The sequence below is a fragment of the Bubalus bubalis genome, chromosome 11 (assembly GCF_019923935.1).
Source record: "Bubalus bubalis isolate 160015118507 breed Murrah chromosome 11, NDDB_SH_1, whole genome shotgun sequence".
NCBI classification, from domain to species: domain Eukaryota; kingdom Metazoa; phylum Chordata; class Mammalia; order Artiodactyla; family Bovidae; genus Bubalus; species Bubalus bubalis.
In genome coordinates this window covers 26322855-26337541 of record NC_059167.1, presented here as the reverse complement: position 1 = coordinate 26337541, position 14687 = coordinate 26322855, and the positions used below count along the sequence as shown (strand labels likewise).

At 43.9% G+C, this 14687-nt stretch overlaps 1 protein-coding gene across 1 annotated transcript in view; it reads right to left on the bottom strand.

Moving 5' to 3' along the window:
- SPTB (spectrin beta, erythrocytic) overlaps positions 1 to 6400 on the bottom strand; it is a 130725-nt gene extending 124325 nt beyond the window's left edge. The window contains exon 1 of the mRNA XM_025295355.3: positions 6170 to 6400. The gene's annotated coding sequence lies outside the window, so the exon portion shown is untranslated. The remainder of the gene's footprint in view (positions 1 to 6169) is intronic.
- Between the last annotated feature and the right edge of the window lie 8287 nt (positions 6401 to 14687).

Here is a 14687-nt window from a genome sequence, read left to right as displayed (position 1 = left end):
AGAAGCATCAGTTAGAATCGGATATGGAACAATGAACTGGTTCCAAATTGAGAAAGGAGTAGGTCAATGCTGTATGTTGTCACTCTGCTTATTTAACTTATATGCAGAGTACATCATGAAAAATGCTGGACTGGATGAAGCACAAGCTGGAATCAAAATTGCTGTGAGAAATATCAATACCCTCAGATATGCAGATGATACCACCCTTATGGCAGAAAGCAAAGAGGAACTAAAGAGCCTCTTGATGAAAGTGAAAGAGGAGAGTGAAAAAGCTGGGTTAAAACTCAACATTCAAAAAACTAAGATCATGGCATCCAATTCCATCACTTCATGGCAAATAGATGGGGAAACAATGGATACGGTGAGAGACTTTATTTTCTTGGGCTCCAAAATCCCTGCAGATGGTGACTGCAGCCATGAAATTAAAAGACACTTGCTCCTTGGAAGAAAAGCTATGACCAACCTAGACGGCATATTAAAAAGCAGAGACATTACTTTGTCAACAAAGGTCCATCTAGTCAAAGCTATGGTTATTCCAATAGTCATGTATGGATGTGAGAGCTGGACCATAAAGAACACTGAGCACAGAATTGATGCTTTTGAACTGTGGTGTTGGAGAAGATTCTTGAGAGTCCTATGGACAGCAAGGAGATCAAATCAGTCAATCCTAAAGGAAATCCGTCCTGAATATTCATTGGAAGGACTGATGCTGAAACTGAAGCTCCAAAACTTTGGCCACCTGATGTGAAGCACCAACTCATTAAAAAAAGACCCTGATGATGGGGAGAGAGGTTTGGGAGGGAGGGGACATGGGTGTACCTATGGCTGATTCGTGTTGATGTCTGACCGAAAACCACAAAATTCTGTAAAGCAATTATCCTTCAATTGAAAAAAAAAAAAAAAGACCCTGATGCTGGGAAAGACTGATGGCTGGAAAAGAAGAGGAGGACAGAGGATGAGACAGTCGGATGGCGTCACCAAATCAATGGACATGAGCTTGAGCAAGCTCCAGGAGACGGTAAAGGACAGGGAAGCCTGGTGTGCTGCAGTCCATGCGGTTGAAAAAGAGTCGGACATGACTGAGCAACTTAACAACAGCAAAGGGGCTGCTGGAAACAGGCCAGAAGTGAGCAGAGGGACAGAATGAGGCTAGAAGTCTCTTTCCAATCCTTGTAAGTTATGTCTTCAAGGTATGCTTCATTTTGAGGTGCTTTGAATTCTCAAGTGAGCGACATCCATATTTACATCTGGTATAAATGGAAATGATTTTCAACCTATTTTCAGAATTATCCAAGTTTCTCCTTTTCATGATGGAGGAAACTCTTGAGCTGAACATAATTCAAAGCAATTATTGTTCTTTAGCTGTCAAGATGCCCCTGTTATTCTTTTCATAAATATCCTGGATGATCTGAGCCCAGTTCATCACAAAGTCTTTTTTTTTTCTTTTTTTTAAGCCCTGTACCCTTTTCAGTTGCTAAATTTATAGCATTCAAATGAAAAGAAGAAAGGAAGCCCCACTTTTGCCCCCACTGCTAACATGATATGTGTCTGGGTTTTAATTGCCCTTGTAATTATACCCTTGGCCAGGTCTGCACAGGTATAATGTAGAAATTAAACATTATGGCAAAGCCTGAAAAGGCCTCGCTGAGATAGGAAGACACGACAGCTTTGTAATATCTCTAGTTACCAGGAAAAGGCAAAAGAAAAATGAAAAGGAGGCCTGGGAATGTCATAAGCTAGCTAGATAACAATCCACTGAGCAGGCATTTCTGTCTATGACCCCCTCTAAGACTGTGAGCTGGAAGGCTCGGAATCCCCTGGTGGTTTGATAGTCAGCTAAGGCTGGATGAAAATGGAAGAAGGTGGAGTGCCTGGCTTGTGAGTTAAGAAATAAGCACAGCAACAAAGGGAAACACGCTATGACATTTTCTAAATATTTACCAAGGGGAGTTGACAATTCAGTGAGTGCAGCCAGACCTGACAGTGAATTCTCCTGACTGCCTCCTACACCTTCGCTCAATCACCATCTCCATCTCTGAAAACCAGGTAACCTTCACCTCTGGGGGTGTTAGAGGGAAAACTGCCTCTCTGTGATAAACCCAGCAAATGCTACATGATGATTCTGGTACACAGACCACCGCATTTACTCTTTCTCCCCAGATTTCTTATCTAAAGCAGAGGAGTAATTGAACAGCTGTCTGTAAAAAAAAAAAAAAAAAAAACTAAGTCGATATAAACTACTTTTAAGACAAAATATTTCTTTCCATGGTAATTTTCAACTAGTCATATCCATATGATTTCAGCACCCAGTATCCATGAACTTCCCTGCCAGTCCTCATTCTAAAACTAAATTTCTCATCAGCCCACACAGCAGAGTTACTTTCATTCTTGATCCTCCCAAGTCAATTGATAAATGTTAATCTGCAGGTCAAGGTTATTTTTAAAATTATGAAGAAATGTACTTTATATCACTCTAAACTTCCCGCTGGTCACATTTCCTACTATTTCAGGTCTTCAACAGAGAGCATAATTTTGTGTTTGATTTTGAAATTTGGAACAACGTACTTCAAGAGCAATTTAGTGACTGGGTTTAGATTAAAACAGGTATTTGACAGTCCCAATAACTCTCTAAAGTCTTTTCCTTCTCTACTGCTCCAGAAATGCTACATAATTATTTGTCTTAAAATCTGTATCAACTCAAGATATTAACACCTATTGTGCCAAAACGCATACATCTGTACACCTAACAGGCAATGGGGAGGTTATGGAGCAGTTTAGAGTGGAATGCCCCTTCATGTTTTCTATCCTATCTCCAATACCTTTTAAAGATTTTACTAGGATGGAAGTACTGGACATGAAAATATACCCTCTCACAATCTCTCTCAAAGGAAAGAAAATGGCAGTGGTTTAATATCAGGCAGAACTTCAGGAAATAAACCCAATACTGGCCTTGAGAGGGAGAAGGGAAAGAAACAGGCTAAAATGATAAGAAGCAGGAAAGGTCCGTACCACCACTGCAGATAAATCATCAGGTACATTACCATTGGGTCTCACCTTTAAGCAAACAGCTACACAAATAGAAGGCTAGACTCAGTGACCTCCAAGGTCCCTTCCCAGTCCAACAGCGTTGCCTCATGAATTTTTTATAATTATCTTCTGTCCTATCACCCTGTCCCCATGCATCATCAAGCCCTCCTGGCCACGTCCACGACTGAAAGGAAAATCTGTTTTCAAAAAAAAAATCCATGCTTTGACTACTGCCAAAATTACAGTTCTGTCCTTGAAACAATGACGGGCACATAATGGGCATGGCTAAATACCTCTGAGCAAGTGAGTCTCCAATACCTTCAGCAATATATATATTTTTACAACAAAATGTAAATAGCTTATTTTAACATTGATACCTGCTCTTCCTCAAAGTATTGACTGACATTCATGATTATTTTGTTCCTGCAAAACAGATCTTCTGGAAGGTGGCCACTGTGTGAGAGAAATAACCCATGTGATTTGAAAGTGAACCTTGGGGGCTTTGCAGGTTTGGTTCAGAATAGCAAGCTTCATCCTGCTAGGGTTGGAGGATCTCCCGTGGAGGACAAGTCAGGGGTGGCTTGCCACGGGGAAGGGGGCACTGGCGGGAACAGTCCGGGAGGTGGCCCGGCCCTTCAGCAATATTTTTAAAGCTTCTCTGATATATGCAGAATTATCACCCAAGGTCTGGAGAGTGAAAGACTGTGAAGCTAAGAGACAACCCTACAACCAGCTCTTTCCACCTTGTACTTCTATATCCACTGCTGACTGCCAAACCTCAAAAAGAAGGTTGACCAGCTGAGTCTGAATCCCAGCCCCACCACTCATCAGCTGTGTGATGTGAGGCAAACTATTTAATCTCCTTGAACCTGTTTCCTCACTTGTAAAATGCTGATAATAAGAGCTACCTCACAGAGTGACAACTGAGTAGGATAATACAAAGAAAAGTCTGAGCATTCCTTTACTCATTCTCTCATTCATTCAGCAAAGATTAACTGAGTGTCCACCACAGCCAGGTACTGGGTTAGGCATTGGTTTGGTATGTAAAAAACAGAAGAAGAAAAAAAAGCCCATTACTTTTATTTACTAAAAACAGCCTATATCCAGAACTGTGGCAGATTCGTCAGATTTTTAATTTAGTTCAACACTTTCATTCACAGCTAGTTTGCCTAAAAGAGTCATTTTTAGTTTGTCATATAGGATCCCAGGTGGGAGTCTGCCTCTGGCCAACCTTTACCTACTCTGAAGCTAACCATCTAGCAGGCGTTCTGCTAAAAGACGCCTTCACTGGGAAGAAGCGATGACCAGAGCAAAAGGCGGTATTCCAGCTCTCAGCAGAGCAAGCCACTCAGGAAAACTTGATATGCCTGTACACCCAGGCCCGTCCTGGATGCCTGGAAGGTCTGGGGTGCTTTCAATTCCACAAGCGGACTGAGTCTTCCGAGAATTGGGATTAACAGGGCTGGCTCATCCCCAGTCATTGTGACTGGACCACCTATAAAGCAAGGGCAAGAGCTAAGGAGCGGGGGTGTCTAAAGGCCACCTTTTTTTAGTGTAGGGCTGATGTCTTTCAGCTATACTTGACTTCAGAGTGTGATCAAGTTCTGTGTAAATGACCCACCGCTGAGAAGTCAGGTGGTCTCAAGGCTGGTGGGCTCTTCTTCAGTGTGAGCTTAATACTCCTTTTTCTAATTAGCCCAAAGCCTTTGGGCAAGTACAAGCCTAGCTGTGCTGGGTACTGAGCATTCAGCACTCTTAAATATTTTGCATTTACAAAAAAAAAAAAAAAAGAGTTGCCCAAGACATTCTGGAACCCAGGTCTCCTAGCAAAAGAGTTAAAGTCTGACACTGGAATAGGAAATGACCTGCTCTAGGTCATAGGATCAGAGGGTGATCAAAGAGGGAATTCTAGAATAAAATTTGGTACCATCTGTGAAACTAAGAATCGGGTAGCAGATAATATACAGGTGCCTAAAATTTCTGATTTGCAGACTCCTCTCTTTCAAGAGCCACCTGAATCACTTCCCTTAGGAACTGAAGTATATAGATCGTGACTAACTCACCGCTGTGGGTCTCGCACGGCTGCCTCCTACCTAGAAGTGACAGCCTAGACTCTCGGCACAGGAGTTCTGGGTGCAAAAATACTGTCACTAGACATCCACCACTACCACCCCCATCTGAAGCATCTAAGAAACTAAACTATGGCTTCTTTTCATTTTCCTTCAGCGTGTTATTATTAACTCCTGGCGCCTCTAATTGCTCACTGAAAACAGTGGTTTGGATATTAATAGGCTGAAAATCAAGAACCCTACCTGGGGCTCGTTGTCACGGAAACGGTACTCAAGCCCGCCGCTACTTCCCCACCCTTGGAAGTCTGGGCGAGTTAGTGGAAGTTGGGGATTGTTTTAACGCTGTTAATTTCTCCCACTTTCTGCTGTTTCTCAGGGCCAAGTTGTTGGAGAAAGAGAAACTGGTAAGGCGAGTGACTGTAGTATGTAGCAGCTTGGAGGAGTGAAACTCTTTAGGAGTGGAAGGGTAAGGGTCCTTGGAGGATGGCTTGGGGCACACTGAGCTCCTCTCCTTGGGGCTGCACCCGGCCACTCCGCTTCGTTTCCCGGGCCCTTCCACTGCCCTTCTCTCCCAGCCTGAGCGCGGAGCTGCCAGCAGCGCGCAGACAAGTTCCCCAGAAGGGAATCTGAGCAGCCCCAGGGCTGAGACACCCAGCAGAAAAGGGAGTGGGGAGGTCGGACAGGCTAAAGGCAGAACCCTCTTCGTCCCCATGCCAAGGTTCTGGGGGAGGCAGCCCCGGGACCAGAACACGCATCCCGCTCACCGCCCCCCCAGCGCCCCCGGGCGATGCTCCAGGATCCGGCTCTCCAAAGCAAGCGCCCAGCTAGCTAAGCGCCTCCGAAACCCACGCGGATTCCCGCGCCCCGGGGCGATCTCTGCCGCAGCCGCCAGGGCCTCCCGCGGGCTCTACGCCCGGCACCCAGGGCTGGGCCCCCACCCGGTCCCCTGGGCGCCGTGCGTCACGCGCCCCCTGGGCCCAGCGCCTCCTCTGCGCTCGCGCCGCGCGCCCCAGCCTCGCGCATCCGCACCCGCACCCAGCTCCCTCCGGCCGCGGGGCCCTCCCGGGACTCACCTGCGCTGGGGCTGTAGAGGCGGCCACCCCGAGCCCGGGGGCGGCAGCGGCGGCGGCGCAGGGGGAAGAGGGCAGCGCGGGGCTCCTGGCACAGCGGCCGCCGGGCGCCTGGTGCTGCCGAGCCGCGGACCCGCCCAGAGATATAAATAACATTATCTGAGGAGGGACATTCCTGCCGGGGGACATCGCTGCTGCCGGGACCAGATAGTCCCGCGGCGGGGGCGGAGAGGCGGGGCCGCAGCCTCCCGCAGCGCCAGGCCCAGCCCCCGCCTTCCCCACCCACTCCCGCACCTGCCAATCAGCCTCCGAGCCCCGGGCCACCTGCCCGGCCTCCGCCCGGCTCCCCCGGCCAGCCTCCGCCTCCCGGAGGACGGCCCGAGTCCGAGCCACCCGAAGCCGGAGCGGTCCGCAGCGCCCCCATCGCCGCTCACCTCCTCTCACCGCGCACTACCCCGAGCCCCCTGCAGCGGGGAAAAGATTTGGCTGCAGCTCCGGCCTAATTCGTGCACCCAGAGCGGCAAGCCTGGCCAGGAAAATGAGCCCTCCAACCTTTCCCACCTCGCGTCCCCACTGTATAGAATCAGGCTTTTCAAATATGTTAAAAGACCCGCTGAGGCCGTAGGTTAGGAGAGGCGGGCGCCCGGGCAGCGCGCCCTCGCTGCGACGTGTTTGGGAGAGACAGATTGTTCCCGGGGGCTGGTGTGTTAGAAAGCGCACTGTGGGGCAGGCTTCTCGGGGCTGGCAGTAAGAGCAGACGCTGGGAGGGCTGGCGTGGGCACTGGGCGGGAGACCCTCGCCCTCAGCCCGAGAGCTCGGTGTCTCTGTTTGCAAACCTGGTGTGGCCTGGGCGGACCCCGCAAAGCCGGAGGGGCACAGCGCGAAGTCCCACGGCTTGCATGTTACAGGGACTGTAATCAACAGGCAAGCTGCCACCCCAGCCCACCGACATCTCCTGGCCGGCCCTGGTTTCCAGGGAGCCGAGGCTTCCTCGCCTCAAGCCTGGGTGGGGTGGGATGCTGTAGGCCCGAGAAAACACTAGAAACGCTGGTGCCAAAGAGGAAAGACAACAGCACCTCCGCTCACCTCGGGAGAGACACAGAAGTGGCAGCTTGCAAGGCTGTCCACTTTCTTGACTTTCTTATTATACAAGGTCATTGTTCAGTAAGCCTTGGTGATACACCTTGCCGCAGTTTTCATCTCTTTTCTCCATCAGCCGTGCTGGGACAGTTTCTACCCAGACAGCAACCCAGGGAATCTCAGGTGTTTTGGAGATGGCAGTGGCGATGTGAAGTGCAAAGATGTAGAAAAGAGTTTTAACTTTGATGATGCCTGGTGTTCTTCACAACTGAACAGTCTTGCTCCTGAGTTATTTGCTTGGGAGTATAATTATGCTGTTTTCCAGGATTCACCAGGAAAAGGGTGTTTAAGTGCCAGATGTGAGTTCTTAGTCTATATACTGAACATATGCAAAGATACTTCACTTCCTGCTGCAGTCACACGTCTTGAGAGTGAGTATTTAGACCCTGGTTTGTGCTAAGTGGGGCAAACCCCACAGATGTCACAAAGCCACACAACTCTCCACACCCCCATCTTGTTTTCTGGGCCCTTATTAAGCTCAATTTCCCAAGACACTCTAGTAATATAGGGAAGATAATAGAAGAATATTTGTGGTCATGCTTTAGATTAGCAATGATCCACCGTTTTCCCTTTCTGATAACATTTAAGAGTTCTTTTTTTTTTACTGAGTTAGAAACAAAAAGGTCTCTTTCATTTAAAAATTAAGAACCAAATTCTGGCAAGGAGCACTTAAGAAAAACAGGCCAGCTTCAAAGGCTGAGACTATCATATATCTCAAGTAGAAATGCTTGATCTATTTTTGAAAGAAAAAAAATGGAGTAAATTATGTATTTATGTTTTTAAAAAGCCTTGTGTGAATAAACTTATTAAATAAATTCATGATTCCCTAGAATTGCAGCTCTGCAGCTACATAATTATATACTACAAAAACAGATAATTCCTTAGCTTTAGGTTTGTGGCTCTAAACTGAAGTTGCCCACATATATTTCTTTATAGCCCTAAAATTTATAATTTTCAACCATGAGGAAAAAATTAATATGATAAAAGCACCAATTCAGTGGACAGATTACCCCAGGATTTTACAAACCAGCCCAGCTGCTTTAGTTATCTCCACTTCAGCCGAAAGCTAAATAATTCAATACAACCTCATTTGCTCCAGAGCCTGTTATCCTGACAGCATCTCCAAATGCTTTACAGCTAATAAAGTTACAGTGAAATGATAAATTAGGACTGAGGGAGAGAGGAAGTTTAGAAGTACAGAGGAAAAGGATATTGTCAAATGAGGGAGGGAAATGGCAGATCCCAGGGAATGGGAATAAGAAATTGAGCAGAGTGAAATAGGCAAGAAGGACAAACTCATATAAGGGTTCATAACTGAAGTCATTGTTGTGGGCAGCAGGGATTAATTTTGTAGGGACTTTCTGAGAAGAGTACCTAAAGCCTCCTGGAATCGTCCATCAGGGAAATGGGGGGCTTCCCTGTGGCTCAGAAGTAGAGAGTCTGCCTGCCAGTGCCAGAGACACGGGTTCAGCCCCTAATCTGGGAAGATCCAGCATGCCACAGAGCAACTAAACCCATGCACCTGTGCTCAGTTGTGTTTGACTCTTTGTGACCCTATGGAGCCCTGCAGGCTCCTCTGTCCATACTTGAGTGTGTTGCCATTTCCTCCTCCAGGGGATCTTCCCGACCCAGGGATCGAACTCAAGTCACCTGCATTGGCAGGCGGATTCTCTACCACTGAACCACCTGGGAAGCCCCAAGTAAGCCCATGAGTCACAACTATTGAGCCTGTGCTCTAGAGCCCTTGAGCGGCAATTCTGAACCCTGGTGCTGCAACTACTGAAGTTCTCATGCCCTTAGAGCGCATGCTCCGCAACAAGAGACGCCACTGCGATGAGAAGCCCACACACTACAGCTGGACAATAATAGCCCCTGCTCACAACTGGAGAAATGCCTGGTGCAGCAGTGAAAACCCAGCGGAGCCAAAAATCAATAAATTAATTAATTTTTTTAAAGAAAGGGAAGGTGGGAGATTGGCCCTCATCCTGGTTGGTCAAGGGGCTGCCACCCTAACCCCCTATTCCATATTGATACCCCACACTTCCGAGCTACCAAGCAGATTCCTAACAGGCAATCTACGGTTCCAGAGAGAAGGTGTGCATTTGAGGCAGAAGTTGTCAACCAAGAACTGGGACTTCTACTTATACAGGAAGAGAGGGTAAGCTCTCACAGAAATGTCGACCCAGCTCCAGCTAAAATCAGTAGGAGGAAAGAGGATATAAGTTGGGACGTTAGAGGAATCTGACACAAGAAGGAGTCTTCTATTTCTGTATTCTCTGAATTTTTTACATTGAGCTTATTTTATTTGATGAACAGTTGGAGATAATAAAGAAAATAATACGTAGAGATTGGATCAAGATGGTGGATTGAGCCCACACATCTATCTTCTCTTCCATCCCAAATCTCATTAAAAATATATAAATATGCTGCTAAGTCCCTTCAGTCGTGTCCGACTCTGTGCGACCTCACAGACAGCAGCCCGCCAGGCTCCCCCATCTCTGGGATTCTCCAGGCAGGAACACTGGAGTGGGTTGCCATTTCCTTCTCCAATGCATGAAAGTGAAAAGTGAAAGTGAAGCTGCTCAGTCATGTCTGACTCTTAGCGACCCCATGGACTGCAGCCTATGAAGCTCCTCCCATGGGATTTTCCAGGCAAGAGTACTGGAGTGGGGTGCCATTGCCTTCTCCCATATGTGTATGTATGTGTATCTATCTATCTATCTATCTATCTATCTATCTATCTATATATGTCTTAAAGAGAATAGAAATCTAACAGCACAACGAAATAAGAAAAAATGTGATCAATTTTCCAGAAATTCTTAGGAAATACTGAAATATAAAAGAGAGACAGGACCTGATCTACAGAAAAACAAAATGAGAGGAAATCAAAACAGCTTCAGGAGAAGGAATCATTTAGGGGGATTCCAAGCAGAAATCAAAGGATACAAGAGGTGGAAGGGGAACCTAGGACAGAATAATTCGCTGAAGAGCCTCCTCCCCTGCTGGCATTAGATATCAAATGTTTGCCTGTGGGATGAAGTTAGTGGGGCTATTGGGACCAGAGGGGCAGAGTCCAAGGATCCGCTGACCCCTGGAAGTGAGAGGGAACTTTCACTCTCTCTGGATAGCATGTTGTATCCTTCCTTCACAGTTCCTGAAGAGAGGCTATGATAACCGAACAGGCAAGCAAACTGATTCTCAAATAAAAGATGATCAGACAATCAAAATCACCAAAGATTCTGTCAGGGGAGGGAAGCCAATACCATGAAAGAAAAGCACCAAACTCAACTAACAAAGAAGTGTTATCAGAGGAAACTAAGAAAAGGAAACGGAAGATAAATTTTAAATGATTTTAAATTTTATTCAGCAAGATTTGAAAGGATATTGTATCCATGAAAAATAATCAGTGAGAAAACATAGAAATTTAAAAAGTGGTTCCTGAAATTTAAAATCCATTAGCTGATCAGAAGAACTGATCAAGTCAAAGAGCAGATTAGTGGAAACAAATTCTCCTCAAGCACAGGGCGAAAAACAGGGTGATGGGAAGTTTGTGAAAATGGTTGAAAGCCATGGAGGTGAGAGCCTCCACTCTAGTATCTGTTCAATAGAAGTTACAAAAGAAGAGAAAAGAGAGCATAGATGAGATGATTATAAGGAGAAAGTAGAATAAAATTTCTCAGAGTTGAGGAAAACTGAATTTTCAGATTCAGTAAAAGCAGCTTAAAGCAAGATGGAGATCTTTAAACATAGTTTACAAATTTTATGTATAGTTTAAAATTTATGATTTAATTTGATTTAATTAAGACCCAAGAACTTGAAAAAAAATTAAACCATAAACCAAGAATATAGGCTAGACGAACTTCCTGTGCCTTGAATGAAATTAATCCTAAAGTTATTTTTTACTGAATCACAAAACCAATTTTAAATTGTTTGAAATTTAAAACTACTGTGACTTAGAAATGAACATGTATCAGAAAGCTACTTAAAAACAGACCTACCAAACCAAATAAACCCAACCCTATCCAATATTCCCTTCATTCAAAATCTTGCTAACAGTGGAAAAATCAAGAACTCATGATAATGAAGAGAAAACTTCAAAATAGTGCTTAGGGCTTAAAAAACTAATGTTCCCTCCTTATTTACCTTGTCACCAAGAAATGCATTTCATAAAATTTGGCTGAAATTTCCATTCCATTTCTGGAAACATCTAGGGGAACCACACTGTCCACAAATGCCAAAAACAAAGCAGCCGCAGGACCGGTTGGAAAACCATTTACAATGTAGGGGCCCCGAGGACAAAGGACCAAACTTCCGCTTCCAATGCCTCAAACAGATCAGTCCCTGGAAGGAACCTGAAGCTAAATCCCAAACTGACCACTCTTTAAGGCAGCAAGTGAAACTGATTTCAAATTTCCCTCCAATAATGGAAAGAAGTGGAAGAGCAAGGCTTACATCCTGTTATGCCCCAGTGCATGGAAGAACTAACCAGGCGTTGCGCATCTTTCCTTTCATGGCTGAGCCTGAGCTTTCCTTCCTTTTCAGGATTAGATTTTCTGTTACCTAAAGGATGTGAGTTTGTGCCCGTGTAATACCAGGCTTATATTGGGGTGTGCTGATAAACTGATGTCTGAAGGCACTTCTGTTCTGCAATTGCCTTGTTCAGGCTATACTATTAATAGTTTGCTCAGGCTTCCATGATGAATACCACAGACTGAGTGGCTTAAATAGCAAAATTTGTTTTCTCACAATGCTGGAGATTAGAGGTCTGAGATCAAGATACTGGCGGGGTTGTTTCTTCTGACCCTCTTTGGTTTACAAGTCAAAGATGGTGGCCCTCTTTTCCCTCTGTGTTCACATGCTCTTTCCTTTGTGTGTGTATCCTAATCTCCTCTTGTGAGGACACTAGCCATACGGGATTAGGGCTAGCCACCTGACCTTATTTTACCTTAACTACCTCTTTAAAGGCTCTGTCTCCAAATCTGGTCACTTTCTGAGGGACTGGGGGGCTAGCATTTTAACATATGAATTTGCGGGGTGGGCCATAATTTTAGTCCATAACCCAGACCTCATCTTTTCCCACATGAATTGCTTCTTATAAGCCTCCCAATTGTTGTACCATTCTCCAGTTTCACTTTCTTTCAATTCTTCCCCCACAGAGTAGCCAAAATACACTTTCAGAAAAGGAAATCTGATCATGTCATCCCACTATTTTAAATCATCCAGTGGCTCCCTGTTGCTTTTGGAATACTGTTTCGAGTTTCCTAGGACTTAGCACAGTTTCTGACGCACAAGATATACTTAATAAAGGCCTGACGAGTGAATGAATAAATTAATGAATAAACAAATCATGGAAACTGAAAGAGAGTTGCAATTCTGAAGGTCAACCAAAGAAGTAGGTAATTCAAGGTTATTTCTATTTGATGTAAGAATATATATTTGTGATTTTTCTAAGAAGGATCATTTTCCTATTTATGTTTAGATAGTTATCTAAATAAATTCACATCCCTAAAACATAATTGGTAGTATCTATGTCTGAATTTCACCAACTCCTCGGTCACCTTGACACATTCACACCTGGACTTGCTGCCTGTGGATGAGAAATGGAATCAATAAAGCAGGCTTTCCGTTCACATGCTCTACTAAGTTCACCTGCCACCTTCTGATGTTCCATTCATAAAGTGTGAGTCGCTCAGTTGTGTCCAACTCTGCGACCCCGTGGACTGTAGCCTGCCTGGCTCCTCTGCCCATGGAATTCTCCAGGCAAGAGTACTGGTGTGTGTTGCCATTTGCTTCTCCAATAATGAGATACAGCAAATACAATAGTGATGCTTCAGATATGTGAACTTTGTCTCTGTTTATTCTGCCATCTCAGTGTTGTTTTCAGACTTCATCCTTGGGCAGTGGCCCCTCTCCAATCCCCATGGTCCAATATGCCAAAAGATTAAAAATATAGGAAGATGGATCAAAAAGCATTATAAGCAGTGAGTTGATCTTGTTTTGACATTAACGCTCTATTTTGGGTACTCCACAAACAGAATAATCTGTATGTGGATAATCAGAAGTACCTAAACCTGAAACCTTTGTTCTCTTCTTTTATAAATATTTATCAGGCCAGGAACTCAAATCAAGGGGAGAAAATATAATTTAAAACTTGAGTTTGTTAACAAAGAATGACAGCTAGAGTGCTAACAATTCAACCATTAAACCATTTTGTGCTTATGTGATAATTATTGCCAGCATAAATGATCTTGTTAATTGCTTTAATTTGTAAGTGAGCAGTTTCCAAGTTTACACATTTTTTTTTTCATAATATTAACCAAAACCTTTGGGAAATTTTCAATAAAATTTGGAAAGATATTGCAATGAAAGATTTCATTACCTCTGCAAATTCATCTCATTTTCTATTCAGTGGGATATTTCTGCAGCTGCTCAACTTCTGCTTAAATATTTGTTGAACGCTTTAAAGTCTACAAGAAACTCAAACATGATATATTTTGTAAAATAACTAGTTCTTATCAAAAACATCATTTTTCTTCATTTTCCTTTGTGTATGGCAAATTATATTTTTAAAAGATTTATCATTTTCTTTTTGCCAAATGCCATACAATCATTTGTATTCAATTTCATGAAGTAAATTGCAATCATTATCCTTATTGCCAGACAAAGAAACCAAGAAACTCAGAGTTCAAGTAATTCTCCAAAAATCACACAGAACTCCAAATCCCTTTCTAACGAAACAGTTATTTATCTAGAAAGCAGTATCTCATGGGTTTTTTAATTAACAGATCCCATGATAGTTAATGTAAATGATCTATATTATAGACTAATTTTTTAAGTCAATAATTAGATTAAAGATTTAGCCTCCAATTATGCTGAGTATGTGCAAGTAACAACTCGGTGCTACTTGTTCTATTGCATCATCATCTTAAACATCAAAATTCACTTAATTAAGCATCTAGCTCTGGACCTTCCATAGCAGAAACCAAAATAAGTGAAAGTTTTTGACCCTTCTTTTGGAAGTGTTTCAAAGCTGTGAGTGAACATCAATGTTCCATTACTGACCTCAACTACTGCTTAAACCTATTTCTCAACTCCCACTCCTCCCCTCTACCAAATATGGCCAGAAATCGAAGTCGGAGCTTGCCCCATACTATTTCAAGCACTTAAGGCATTCACTACCCTCATTCCAAAGATCTAATATCACCTACATATGAATCTTTTAACTTATTCCATAACTAACAACCAATATTAAAATGCAAATGACCTTGGGAAGAGTCAGCTTTTAAGGTACAGGCTTTCAGCTACTGCAGTAAGGAAAAGCCAATGCCATTTAGTGGCATTTTAATAGCCAAGCAAATTTTTAAAAGATGGTAATAGGCTT